The 15,466-nt window shown below is 37.3% G+C and overlaps 1 long non-coding RNA gene across 1 annotated transcript; it reads left to right on the forward strand.

Moving 5' to 3' along the window:
• The first annotated feature begins 6,917 nt into the window (after positions 1-6,917).
• On the forward strand, positions 6,918-11,297 carry LOC125614924. Its single transcript, XR_007345502.1, has 3 exons — positions 6,918-7,042; positions 9,241-9,517; positions 10,103-11,297. It is a non-coding gene; the product is annotated as an uncharacterized LOC125614924 (long non-coding RNA).
• Positions 11,298-15,466: the final 4,169 nt, after the last annotated feature.

The following is a 15,466-nucleotide window of genomic DNA, read 5'->3' on the forward strand; positions in this document are numbered from 1 at the left end:
AAGACTTCATCAGTGGAATTAATGCTCTAATGAACAGTGCTACAGGCTAGCTGGCTTCTTCCACCACATGATGACACAGCCAGAAGCTTCTATCCATTAGAAATGTCCTTTCCAAACATTGAATTGCCTTGTGCCTTGATCTTACACACTGGAGTGGCTGTGGTTATAAATCACCCAGTTTACCATAGATTATTACAGCAGCTTGATGAGAGTAAGGAAGTACCCCATCTCTGTCCTCACAGGATAAGTTGAGAAGTTTCTTTGTGGCTTTCTTTTAATAAATGACAATAATCCTATTCCATGATTTAATAACCTGCAGGACCCCACTTTTGTCTGCCTAGGCTCATGATAAACTACCACAACATTAAAATGCATACTCACACAGGGTCTAGGACTGGTCATTTTTCCCCAAGTGTGTTTAGCCAAGCTTCTGAAACCTGGACCTGAAAGTAACTGTCAAGTCCTCTCTGTGTTCTTGGCATTAAACTTTCAAAGAATTCTTCAGTGTATATTAATAGTCAAATCTGTGTATTCACCAAGCTGCTCACACTAGATAAGAAGTGGCCCCTTCCCTTGTAAACTCCAGTCTAATGGAGAAAGCATAAAACCCATGTTTTCCCTTGCTTTGCTGACACTAAACATTGCATATGAATCCTGTGATCCTTTATTGCCTATTACTGATCAGTAAATGTTACATCACAGCAAGCATTGCAACTTTAGGTAAACATTTTGTTCACATTGGAGAAAATATCCTGGAATTCATGCAAGCTTGAGAAATTAATTAGTCACAGAATAGTATGGTTAATGTTTGGGTTGTCAGACTCTTAACTGTGTGTTGGGCTTGATTTTTGTCCTTTGATTTAACTCTATGGTTTGAACATGGTTTTTGTGTATGTGGCTCAAATATAAACCCATGTTAAAATACACTGAAGGCTCATCTATATTCCATCCCCACTAATCTTTAACCATTGCCCTTCATGAACAACTGATTTAATTGTTTCTAGTATATATTCTTACTGTTTCTTTTTCTGGTAGGAGGCAATAACAATAATATGTTATTATGTAAATTTCTTTCTTAAAAAGGGAGTGCTCCTGTATATCCTGTCTGCCCCTTATTTTTCACTCAATGAAACATCCTGGAAAACACCCCACATATGCAAAAATCTTAACTTTCCATGGTATAGATAGACCAAAGTTGGAACTAGACCAAAGTTGGAACTAAACAAATAATGGACATTTGGGCTATTTCTGAATTTTATTTCTTAACAATATTTCTGTATTGAATAGCTCTGGGAATCTATTTTATATTCTTACAAATGTACATTCAATGTTCAGTTCTGCAAGAAATGTTGCTTTATCAATGGCTATTTTTTTTTACTTTCAAATAATAAACCCCAATTCACTAGAGGGTTGCAACATTTATATTTCTCCCAGCAGGTATACAAGTTCATGCTATCTGTAGATGCCCCGTATACAGAGGCCACATTTTGGATGTTCTGTGCACTATCACAATGTGCTTGTAATTTCTTTCTTTTTTTTTTTCTGAGAGAACCATTTCCTATTTCTGTTATTTTTTTTTCTTTTTACATATGATTGATACCATGTCATGGTTATGAAGAAAACAGCAGTTTCCTACTTTAATAAACCCATGGCTTGGTGAAAGTCCAATGCTGAAACCAATAATTTCTTCCCAGTACAAATATCACAAAGGATACAATGCTCTTTGGTAGTTTGTGTCTTCCAACAAATTGATCTATGTAATCTAAGTCCTTATACACATGGGCTGAGAGTTTTAAATATTGTTTATTTATTTTAATGTTCATGTATTAATAGTGATAACATCATTTATTTTTTAGTTAGAGTTTTATCTATTTATTGACTTTTAGAAAGACCCGTGGATATGAGCCTTAGAAAAAATACTTCCTGGAACACCCCCAATATTGAAAATAAATAACTTAGAAATTAATACATTGGTACAATTTTTAAGCATACAGTATTAAATATAAGATCTTGTTAGGTCACATTTATGATGGCAGTAGAAGAGAATAAGAATCAAGCATTCAAGAACATGTAGAATACCCACAAGGAACAAAGAATCACAGGCTCTGCTGTGAGAATTGCTGGTTGAACTTTGCCAAGCAGGAGCTTCTGGGGCTGAAGGTGATATCATAGAGAACACTCAGCAAGCAGGTGGTACAAATGGAGAAGCACCCAAAAAAAACCTGTGAAAGTAAGTTATTAATTTTTTATGTCATCTCCAAAATTCTGAGACAAAAATATCTGTAACTATGAACCCCATAATTATCAGCATCCCTAGATGTATTAGGGCCAAGATACCAATGGTAAAGTTCTTGGGCTAAATCTTGTGCTAGAAAAGGAATGTGAAGTTGCAGAAGAAAATTATGGTGTTAGCTGAAATCTCAAGACAAACTTCAGAGGAAAAAAATTTTTTTTTACTAATAAAATAATATAGTTTGTTGATCTTTTTCATGTTTTTTCATATTCCATATTAATAGTATATATCTTAGGAGAAAATGAAGCAGAAGCCTTTGTTTCAAATAGTGTCATCTTCATCAATCTCAGCCTATTTTATTACCAGGGATATATGTGGATTCACCCAACACAAATTTTTTCTCAATTCAGTTATCAAGTCCCTCTAATATCCTCCAAGTGCCATTCCAATATATTACCAAATTATGTCTGAATTATGTAATGGTAACTGTGCTCCCACTGTACATAGGCTTTCTTATAGATTCAGAATTACCATATATTATCAAAGCAGTTCTTGATATAATCTCATCTTGAGGTTTTCTGGGGTAGTGTGTTACTTTGATTTCATCTTTCTCTTTTCAATTAAGCAGTAGGAACATATTGAAAACTCTACAATTTTCAGTGAATTGAAATGGAAGGATTGCACAAAAGTAAAGAATTGCAACCATCTGAAAAAATGAATCTCAATGTAGTAGGTGTGCACATAGATGTATTTTTTTAGTGCTGTCTTTTGACCATTTACTACCCGACCTAATGCCTTTAATATATCATCTAAGATGACACTGAGAAGCATGCCCTCTAAGATGATTTTTTGATTTGTATTTATAATCTTTTATTGAGTTAAAGTGTTACCTTGATGCTAAATCTGATCATCTTGTATTATATATAAGGAGTCATATTACACATATTCTAGAGGTATTGTGTATGAAAGAAGAACAAGTATCAAATACGGATGTGTTTCTGAAATAAAAAGTCCTCAGTAGAAATGCTGGCCATTATGTTTTAATTATGCAGTTCCTCATATATGTGATTTAATAGATTTAAATCTTTTCTTTTAATAATGGCTACATATGTTGTTGCTTCAAATTGTTTTCATAATGTTAAAATATTCTAGCAATATGTGTAGAAAGCTCTTTGGCAGTATTTTAGGCCTGTCTTTGAATTGCCAATGTAGCTATCCTCCTTGGATATATGTTATTATCATGACCAGAAAAAATATCTTAAGTGACCAAATTCTAGCTATTGAATATCAGTGGAAATATTTTATTATTGTCTTCTCCTCAGTCATCTGGAATAAAGGTGGTAATTAAAGTCACAGTTCAGATAGACTCAAAGTCATTGCATTGTAAGGTTTTTAATTAAAGAACAAGAATTTGACCCAAGCGTAAAAGATGAACTTCCATAAAATCCAAATATTCATCTGCTTGAAGGAAGCAGAATGTATTTCTTTAGTAAAGAAACCATACATAAAATTGATACAGAAAATTTGATGTTAATCTGATGGAATATTTTCTATACAAGGCATGATGTGTTTTAAGTCAAGTGTTGAAATAGGTATGTATTTTAAATTGTTACAAGCCAAATATATAAAAACACGAGTCATCAGGGCTAAGACTGTGGCTCAGTGGTAGAGTGCTTGCCTAGCGCATGTGAGAAACTGTATTCAATCCTCAACACCACATAAAAAATAAAATAATAAAATAAAGTGTAAACAAGGTTTGAAAAAAAATAGCAGTCATCAGAAAACCATGTGGATGAGGCTAAATTGTTCAATGACTCTTTAGACCTTTTAGATATAAAACACATAACAATAAGAGAAACCAAAATAGTGAAACATTTATGAATACAGGATACCATTTTAAAATCTGAGGTGATGTAGATATTTGGTTAAAACATCAAAGAGTTGATTTCTGTTTAATTTTTAACTGGAATCTACTCTTTGTACTTGGATATTAGACCCATTATTGTAACTCAACATGTGTATATACTGTGTAATTATCAGATCAGGGTAATTTTCATCTCATTAAAATTATTATTCTTTTTTTGAAACTACAAAGTTCTGGCTACTTTGATTTGTTTAAGAAGCTATTATAGAACATAATCACCTTATTGTGCTTTAAAACCTAAGAGTTACTTTCTGGTCTTAACTTTTTTTGGCACTCCTTACACACAATCAGTCTCTTTCTCATTCTTATCATAAATCTGGTTAGCATTTCTGTTTTCAGTTTCTGTGTAATCAACTTTTCAGCTTCAACACATAAATTCCACATGCAGTATTTGTGGGAAAATAAATGTCATTACTAGGAAAAATAAAATATTATCCTCAATTAATAATTTGGGAAACTGGCATAATTCTCTGCATTCACCCATTCAGTGTTTTGAACTTGTCTATAATAATAAATCTGGAAAAAGAATAAATATATATAAATCAAATATCCATATGTTTTCAAGATTTTATGGGTCACATTTGGTCAATGGGAGTAAGTTTGGGACATCTGTTTTTATAAAAATGGCATATGCTAATTCTTGTAAATTTATTTATAATAAGTGAATATATTATATGTATGTTTTTGTATTGTAAGTTTAAATAGATCCATATTACCATGGAATAAATAACTTTAAAAATTGTATTAGAGTTTGCTCAGTGGCACAGGCCTGTCGTTCCAGTGAATGTAGAGGCTGAGGCAGGAGTATTGAGAGTTCAAAGCCAGCCTCATTAACTTGGTGAGGTCCTCAGAAACAATTTAATCCTGTATCAAAATAATAAAGAAACAAGAAAGTAAAGGGGACCCACACACAGTGGCACACACCTGTAATTCCAGTGGCTCAGAAGGCTGAGGCAGAAGGATTATGAATTCATAGTCAGCCTCAACAATGGTGATTAACTAAGAAAATTAGTGAGAATCTAAATAAAATACAAAATGAGGCTGGTGATGTTGCTCAGTGGTGGAGTATCCAAGAGTTCAATCCCAGAAGGGCCAAATGAAATAAATAAATAAAAGGTGCTTGGGATGAGCTGGGCCTGTGGTTCAGTGGTAGCACAATTGAATTGCATGGCATGTGTGAGGCACTGGGTTTGATTCTCAGAACCACATATAAATAAACAAAATAAAGATCTATCAACAAATAAAAAATATTTTAAAAAACTGGAGATGTATCTCAGTAGGTAACTACCCAAATGCACTCACCCTGTACCCCTTCTCCACCTGGGATGCCCACCCTAACACATGTGAAAGAACAATATCTCAGCCTGGCCACCTATTGAGCAGTTCTCCTTCAACATCCCATGAGGACACATTCTTCACTTGATGCCCATCCTTTCATGCCACCGTGTGACTATGCACTGGGCCTACACTAAGCCACCTGAGCACAACTGGTTGTTAAGGTCCAGGTGCAGGTATCCCTAATTCATTCCACTGGGACCTTATATTTTATAAAATGGGTTTCTAATAATTCAAAATGACAGGTTTAGGACTGCAAGTAGAGTTCAGTAGTAAAACAAGTGTTTCCCATGTGACTGGCTCTGGGTTCCTCTGCCACGCGATCAGCGCGAGCTTCATGAAAGAAGATTCGGTGCATAAGAAATTGCTAGTGAGTTTTAAATTAAAGAGACAGACTCTCATACCTTTAACACAGCTCTGAGATGGCTTCTCCTAGCTCCCGCCTCCAGCCACCTAATCTGTTGGTGAGGTTTACAGAAGAGACTAGTGATAGAGGGAGAGCACGCCAGGGAGTGAGCTTTTATTGGGCAACAAAATATTCAAGGGAAAATCTCATCCAATGAAGGATAAGGGGGGCAGCATCCCAAGGTCAGGGCTGGCAATTGGGTCTTCAGGTCAGTGGCCAGGCACACCTTTGCATAGAGAAGCCCTCGGACCTGGGAAAGGGTGGGGAATGCTTTTTAACACAGAGAGCATTTAAGTGCCTCTCACCCAGCCAGGGAGGTAACTCAAATCACGTGTAAGGATGGCCTCCCAGGATCCAACTCCAGCATGTAAAAAAAAAAAAGCCAGGCAGGCCTGGTGGCACATGCCTATAATCCCAGTGACTATAGAGGCTGAGGCAGGAGGCTCAAAATTCTAATGTCAGCTTCAGCAATGTAGTGAGGCCCTAAAAATCTTAGAGAGACACTGTCTATAAACTATAAAAAGGGTTGAGGATGGTTGTTCAGTGCTTAAGAAATCCTAGATTCAATTCCCACAACCAAAAAACAGAACCAAACTCAAACTAAAAATGAAAAACAAACTGTATTCCCCAATATTATTTGCAGGTAGGGGTCTCTATGATTCTGTGCTGGCCAATAAGATATCAGTGGAAGCCACTGGGCCTCTTAGATTTTGTTTTTTTTCCTTCTTCCCTTTCCCCTGATTGCTGTATTGAATGGATGGCAAAATGAAAAACAGAAAGGGTTCTGAGGCATGATGGCATAGCTGGATAGCCATAGCAGCCCAGACTGCCAACCACTGGGCTTTTTGATTTTCAAGTAAAAGGAAATCTTTTTCAGTATTTGATGGGTACATTTTTCTAGCAGTGGAAAGACAGATGCATTGATTTTTCTCCTTGTTCTACTTTCTGTTCATTGTCCTCAGGTTCAGGAACAATGCAGGTCAAAAGAACCAGCCATCTTCGTCACCAATTCTTTTTCAGGTCTCTGGGGATGGAGTGTAAGTACAACACAAAACCTCTACAGTACCTAATCTGAGCCCTTGGGACAGAGTTAGTCCTGAGTCATCTCCAGGATCCCTCATCTGTCCCAGAATGTTCACAGAGAGTGAGTATATTTTCTTCTTGTTGCCAACACTCAAGTCCAAAATCCCAGGACTCCCATGGCTCTCCTGAGAACTGTTCCACAACAGACTAACACTGGTCCCAATCTCAATTCCTGCACTGATGGGACATTGGGAAAGTGATTTTAAGCATGCCTTACTGTTCCCAATATTGAAGTGGGTCTTCTCCAAAAAAGGACTTGAATCTAAATGAACACAGAAGGAAGAAGCCAGGGTCCAAGGACTGAAGATGAACCCTGCCTCCAGAGAAACCTAGGATTTTAAAAGATTTCCAATTAAAGTGAGGTGACAGGTAAAGTATAGACCTTGAGATAAAACAATAGCCTGAGAGCAAAATGTCAGATGTGGGCAAAGACGTATGTGTGAGAGACTGATGTTTCACAGCCTCCACAACAGGTAAAAATGAATGCTAAAATTGTAATATGTAACATAAGAAAAAGGAACCACATTTTTTCCTTCTTTTCTTTTTTATTTCTTTTCTTTTTTTCTTTTTTTTTTCTTTTGTACAAGTGTTTGAAACTAGGGGAACATAACCACTGAGCCTCATCCTCAGATTTTTTAATGGTATTTTTTAGCTTTTGAGACACATTGTTAATCACAATATTGGGGTATTCTTATATCAAACAAGCATTTTGATCACAAAATAAATATGTCATGTTAGCAACTACTTCTCTTTTACTGATTTTGTTCTTTTTTTCTTTCCATAAATTCAAGTGAAAATGCTGTTTTTTCATATTTAATAACTTTTTATAATTTTAACCATTATTTTATTTTTTTGTTTTTATGTGGTGTTGATATAACCCAGCACCTCGTGTGCACTGGGCAAGCACTCTCCCACTGAGCCACAAACCCAGCCCACATTTAACTTCATTTTAATCAAATTATTTTCTTTCTTTGTACCCATCCTTGTTTTTTTATTCACCCTCCAATCTATGTGACTAAAAAGTCCTGGGAAATGATACTGCCTAATGTTAATTCTGGTGTTTGGGGCACTGGGTTTTGGCAAGATTTCCACCCCTTGCCCAGTTTTGCAGTATTCTGCTGTATATTTTGAATTCTTTATAGAAGCCTTTAGCATTTTTGTGGAACAATGAAAAAAGTTTCCCAAAGTATGGCACTATTTTTGAAAGGTTTGGAGATATTGAATGACATAATGAGAAAAGCACCTGGCATAGTGTGGTTGTGTGATTCTGAGAGGACACAAATTTCTTTGTGAGATCACAAATGGTGTTCTTACCTAGAATGTCCTTTCCTTTGCTCTTTAGCATACTTCAATTTATCCTTTAATACCTAGTTGAATGTGAAGAATTTGTACTCCCAGCCAATACCTATACCCAGCCTACTGGACCCCTTCTCTTTGTTGTTTTGCAGCAACAAAACAACAGCAGGAAGGCTTTCAGTGTGCTCATATAGCAATGGGGTTCAGTGAGAACTATAAATGGGTTTTGGCCACTGAAATCACCTGGCAAAACCCAGCTCCTGGTTTTATTAAACTTTGCTATCAGATTCCTTGACCTCCCCAGTGTCATTTTTTTTAAAAAATAAATCACCTAGTTCAGTTTCTGCAGCTTGAAGCCCAAGTCCCCAACTGCTTCCCTGTCTCTATGGCATTGGGTCAGGTTGTCAGAATAAACCATAGTTATACAGAAGTCATTATAAAGAGGCTTTCTCTTCTGAGACTGAACCTTGAGAAAGATGGCCATGACCAGATACCTATGCTTCCTCATTCTGAGATGCCCCAGGCTGGCTGGAGAAGAGATCACAGATGACTCTTGTTTGCCAAATAGCTGTGCCCATCCTGTGCTGAAAGGGGGAGAGAAGGTGCTGAAGGCCATAGAGCTTAAAAAAAAGCAGAAGGCCATGTCCTTTGAAAACATGCTTTTTAAATCTGGCTGGGCTCTTTCACAAATAGGGCAGGGACATTGCTAGTTGCTGTACAGTGCCTCTTCTGCATCCATAATACAAAGACAGTGCTGAAAACATGCTCTCATTTATGCAAAAAAGTATTATCATCAGTTGGAATTCTGTAAATGGAGATATTCTGTGGTTAGCAGAGTGGTTCAAGGTGAACCATTGAAGATGTGGGGTTCAAACGTGACCAGAGCCCAAAGGTAATTGTCCCTTAGACTCAGTGGTGTCACAACCATGGATATCTCAGCAAGATCTCTTTCATTCATTTCAGATGGAGTTTTCAAGGAGCAGTAGAGAAGCCAGGTGACAGTGAGGCTGGTGTATGAGTGAACTTGATGGAAAACCATGGCTAATGAACAAGAGCAGAGCCATTTTGTATGCTAGTGGATGCTGGTGGAATTGGGCCAAGCCAGACTGCAAAGGTTCCAGGGCTAGAGGGAAAAACCTGCAATCCCAGAGTGTTAAATATGTCATTGGAGGATGAGTTATGTGGACAGAATGCAGAGGATCAAATTGGTGGAGTGGGCGTGGCTCTCAGAACAATGCAGGTAAGAGGCCAGATGCTGGGTGGAGCCTATGAAAAAAAGTGGAGTGGACCTTGTGGGCAGAGCTGGTGAGGCAGAGTCAGGCTGAGTGAATGGAGCCCAACTCCTAAGAACAGTGGGCGGGGAGAAGACAGGGGAAGCACGTGGGAGGCAGCACCCCACCCAGGACCCCTTAGGTGAGCACAGCCTAGGAACCAGGAGGCACAGTAATGCAGGAGCAGAGAGCATGGTGGGTGCATCCACAGGAGGCAAATGGAGTCAGGAGAGGCATCCATCTGGTAATTTTGTCAGGATTCACTGTGGACCCAGAGGGGAAGCAGGGTCTTTGGCCTCTGAGATAGTAATGTGACCTCAATGTCTGCTCCATTGGGGGCCTCAGTTTCCCCTCTTACCCACTGAGGCAATGGAGGGAGGCTGAAGATGCCATGGCACAGCCTTTCTTTCTTCCTCCCACTCATTGGATGCTGTGCACTTTCTATATTTTCAGGTTGGTTGGGTCCCATGGGGTTTCTTGAAGGGGTCCTTGGGATATCGCCTGAGACACTTTGTTTTTGGGGAACAATAATTTTTTTTCCTGTGTGTTTACAGAGACTTCTCTTGGTGCCTGCTGTTTACATATTGAGACCCTGAAGTCCAGAGAGGGTAAGCCTGTGATGCAGCCGTCACTTGCTGGAGTCTGATCTGGATCACACAGTCCCCTTAACTCACTCACTCACAGTCAGGGGTTTCATAGCACCTGGGCAATAAAAAAGCATTGATGAGGGAAGAGGCTTTGACTCTTTCCAGGTGCTACTTTGGGACACTCCCTAAGTCTGTAAAGTGGGACACAAAGTGACATCTGACTCTCAGGCTGGTGTAAGGCCAAGTTCCAGCTTCATGATTCTCTAAAAGGCAATTTGCAATGGATGGGGCAGGGGATCTATTTTGACAGTATTATCATTTAGTATTTTTTTAAAACATTCATTTTTTAGTTGTAGGTAGACACAATACATTTATTTTATTTTTATGTTATGGTGAGGCTTGAACCCAATGCCTCATGCATAATAGATGAACACTCTACCTCTAGGCAAAACCACAGCCTTCATTTAATTTTATATATGGAAACATAACTCCTTGCATAAAAAAAAAAAAATAAAACTATAGTACCAGGCTCTGTCCTAGGCAGAGAGGACACAGACATGAACAAAACAGCAAGGAATCTCTGCTCTCATTTTCGTGGGGGCTACCATTCCCCTGGACTGACCCAAGAATTCAGGCACTAAAGAGACATGAAGTACTGACCCCCTTTAGGCATCTGATCTAATGTTACCATCATGGCAATGTTTTACCTTCTCAATTATTCTAAAACACACCCTTCTCTATATCATTTAGCTGCCCCAATCCTTTCCTACCTGTGAGATAAAGGTCTCCTTAAAGATCTCTTTCTTGCTTGCTTCTCCAGTTGCATCTCCTCACCCCTCTTTTAGGTTTCAAGACTTCCTGTCTCATCCCTACTTGTACTTACTGCTCTGCTTAAGGTGGGTTATTTCCCATTGTTAGAAGTGATAAGTCCTAATTAGACACTAGATGGCATCAGAACTGTACTTTTGACATTTTTCTATCTTCCACCAGAGTATCTGCCTACTTATTGGCTGACTTGGTTAAGAAATACTTTAGAAAACTCTTCAGTACTTGCTTTATAAGCAGCTTTTTATTTTTTGTACAAATCTTCATTAATTGTATGTATGAAATTAATCATCCAGCTATGAAAGGGAGTATTACACTAACTACCCAGTGTATATGTGTGTGTATGTGTGTGTGAGATATATATATACACACATATATATTTTTTTTTCAAAATTTATTCAGAAGTGGGATAAGGATTTCAATTCAATCATGGCCTCTTTCTACACCTGTTGTGCCTGGAATGTTTCAGGAGTCCTTACTAATATTGCAGGTATTTCTTTCTATTTTCTATGCTGTGATTATTAAAAGCCATTAAATAGAATAAATATATCTCAGAGATGCCAAGTGTTATCTCACTTGTAGTTGTCCATTGGGCATCTGTAGACCTAAGTGAATATTCAGAGCTTTTTGGCAAAAGCATTCCTGTATGGAGCAGAAAAACCACATGAGGCAGGAAAAAGTGTGTTAGTCTTGAAGAAGGCTTTTGTGTTGATGTTTGTGATTTCTCCTTGATATCCACATAAGGTGAGAGGAGAGGACTGGGAAGAAAATGAATATTTGGAAGGCAGGGGAATGTGAAAAATACTGCAATGAGACTGAGCATGACTCGGGTTTGGGTGAAGATATATAAGTACAGGGAGCATTTCTCTGAGCTGGGAACACACCTATATTTAGCCACGGAAAAGGAAATAATATGAAGAAGACAGAGTGTGGGCATTCAGTTAAGGAGATAGAAAACCAGGAAAATATAATGACATGAATTTCTGGAAAAGGTGATTTTGAAAAGAAAGGCAGAACCTCTTGTTCTAAAAAACACTAAAAAGTGAACCACAGGGTGACAAAGGAGGGACCTTGAGTTTTGGTGCCATAGGGGTTTCTGATAATCTCAGTGGAACCTCTGTTCTCAGGTGGTGGGAATTGAAGCCAAATTGAAGATTTATGGAAAAATTAAGGTCAGCATAGTGAAGGCAATAGCTGGAGATCATTTTTCTGGTTGTTTACAATGAGATAAAGGGAGACTCAACCAGCTGTTAACATTTATGATCTCAGAGATGTGGGGAGAGTTCATTCCTGCAAATGTTTGTTTGTGGCTGCAGAAATCTTTTTTCTATTACCATGTTTATCACCTACACCTTAGAGTTGATTTTTTAGAAGTAATATGGAAGCCCAATAGTAATTTCTGGAGAGTAGGAAGGGTGCTGGGGCAGGGCAATCAATGAAAGTAGAAGATAGATAATTAGATATGATCACTGTGTACCATGCATTTGGAAATATTTTGCTCAACTCCATTAACATGTGCAGTAAATATTTGTTAATTAAAAACAAATTAAAACTAATTATTCTATTTGATCACTGAAAGGTAGGCACTCAACACTGAGGGAGAGAGTATCCTTATGGTTTGTTTCCTGCTTGTGAAAATGGTCATTGTTAGTCACCTATAAAGATAACAGATTAAATAATTTTGGAAGAAATCATATGGTTTTGAAGTGCCTTGTTGTCACAGCATGATGAGGTTATCTGATGGTCACTGAAATATTTGAAGTGTTACAGTCCATCCACTGTCAAGGTAGTTTGTGCCAAGTTCATCCTTTGGGACTGTAATATTTTCCTTTTTCTTTCACTATTTGTTGCAATCAAGTCACTGAATCTGCCCACCCACAAAATGACAAAGATACTAAGCTCCACATGCAGGATGGGATGCTATTCTCCTGTATTGTTTTGAACTCTTGTATATGAAAGATTTTTTTCCATCACTTTTTATCAATGTAGTCAATATTTCTCAGTAAATATACATTTATTTATTGCTTTCACTTATAATTTAATATTAAAGTTTTTTTATTTTATTGCTCATATTTTCCAGCTTTCATTCTTTCAGGATTTTTACTTTAGTTCTTATGTCATTTATCAGGAATTCACATGTGGGAAACCTTGAGAGACTCTCCTCCAACTCTTCATTCTCTTCCTCCTTCATATGTTAAGGCTCATTTTTTTTAAAAAAAATTATCTTTCCAGATGCTAGAATCACCAGTTTCTTCAGGGAAATATACACCTTTTTACTGGTATTTTTAGGGCAACTTGTGTAATTTGTCAGGACCAATGCAAAATGAAAACTTAGACTCCCTGTCTAAAAGCAGGTGACCTCTCCCATTGACATCATGCCACAGAAATCTATTTCTTTCTTCTGTGATCTCTTCACGTCATTGTACAATTTGTCTTTTAATTGTCCTTCTTACTACAGAATTTTAAATTATTAGCAAGACTTCTAACATTCATCTTTTTGTATGCCATATCAATTCTAAATGCAAACTTATGAGAAAGTCACATTGGAGAGCTTACACATCCATGTTGTGTTCATTAATACCAAAGCAGTGAATATGTTACACAGAACCAGTGCAATTGCATTTATTACACCTTGATAACTGTGAACAATTTCTCCAGCTGGTTTGTTAATGAGTTTGAAAGAGCTGGGAGAAAAGTGACTGTGGATTACCCTGCTTTCCCTATCCCTTCACATCCTCAGCTGGAAAGTTGTGTTAACACAGTGAAATACCTTGAGTGACAAAGCTGTCTTCTTTCTATATTTGAATCTAATTCTGGTTCGACATTAAGGTGTGTCCTACCTGGGTTTCATCATTTTATTTTTTTACTTGTGGATAGGACATGGTCACTTTGTACCCAACTCTCTCTTAGCTCCCATATTTCCGTGGCCCACTGGAATTTGTGATAATGGGAATGAAAATTCAATGTTTATGAGGTGTCCAAAAGCACTATACCTGCAGGTTACATTTATGTGCTGTGTTTATACCTGTGGTCCATTGCCTTCTTTTAATTTACTTTTGAAAAATAAGTAGTAAGATAAAATCAATAAAATTATGATAGCAACAGCGAATATTCAATCAAGAACAGGTCCACTTTGAGCAGGAATCCTGACTGTGTAGGAAGAGCATCATGGGGCTAGTCCTCCTTTCCCTGCCTTCTTGCTTCAACACTCTCTTCATCATCTTTCCCTCCCTCAGTCCCTTGTATCCTCCCTTCCTCCCTTGCACAATAGTAAGAACACTAAGTAGGATATACGTACTCTGAAAACATGTAAGTGAACATTATACTATTGTAAAGTGTAACTACAGAATTATGCTGCAAATATCTAGAAGTTGTTTATCTTATGCAATTAAAATTTTATATCCATCGAAGAGCAGCACTCCATTTTACCCTAACCACATTTCTTTGCAAACAGCATGCTACTCTCTGTTTATATTTATATATTGCAACTAGAGATTGAACCCACAGCACTTAATTACTGAGTCACTTCCCCAGAGTTTTATTTATTTATTTATTTATTTATCTATCTATCTATTTATTTATTTATTTATTTTAATTTAGAGTCAGGGTCTCACTCAGTTGCTTAGGGCCTGGCTAACGTGATGAAGCTGGTTTTTAACTTGTGTTCCTCCCACGTCAGCTTCTCAAATCACTGATATTCAAGGTATGTCCCACTGTACCCAGCTCAATTAATGGTTTTTCATAGGGATATTTTGTGTTTCAGATTTTATACTCTTCTCAGGTGATGTGTCAGTCATTTCTCTCATTCCAACAGTTGAATCTCTTCACTGTTCATGCCTTACTCTGCTGTGCAGAAGCTTTTGGTTTAATGGAATTATACTTCTCTGTTTATGGTTCTATACCCTGTCCTTTTATTGTCATAGCCAAAGGACCATTACCTAGAGCAATCTTGTAAAGTGTTTCTTCTGTGTTTTCTTTGTATGTTTTGCTCACAAACTTATGCTCTTCTTTTTTTCTATTTTAGATTAAAAAATAGCAACTTCATCTTCTTGTGTTGTATAGCATGATATTTTAATACATATAACACTGTGTAGTGATCATATTTGTCACCTTAGTAGGATGGGAAGAGATTGGTAAATGGGACCCAAGTACTCTCTTCCAGGAATTATACAGGTTCACCTCTCACTGTTACATTTTCTCCTCTTTGAGTTGATGTTTGATATGATGTAAGATAAGTTTTTGTTTTCTTTCTTCCCTGTGCAGATATTGAGTGTCCTCAGCACCATCTGTTAAAGAGACTAACTATCGTTTATTCATTCTGTATTATTGGCCCCATTCTCAAAGATGATTGTGCAGTGAATGTCTGGGCTTATCCTTGTTCTCTTTTCTGTGCATTGGTCTATATGTTGCTTTCTATTTCAGTAAAACAGTGTTTTAATTCTTGTATTTTGTAATTTATTTGATTCTATCTTTTTGGAATTTGTTAAAATTAGCTATACATAACAG

Source organism: Marmota marmota, unplaced genomic scaffold, assembly GCF_001458135.2.
Source record: "Marmota marmota marmota unplaced genomic scaffold, marMar, whole genome shotgun sequence".
NCBI classification, from domain to species: Eukaryota; Metazoa; Chordata; class Mammalia; order Rodentia; family Sciuridae; genus Marmota; species Marmota marmota.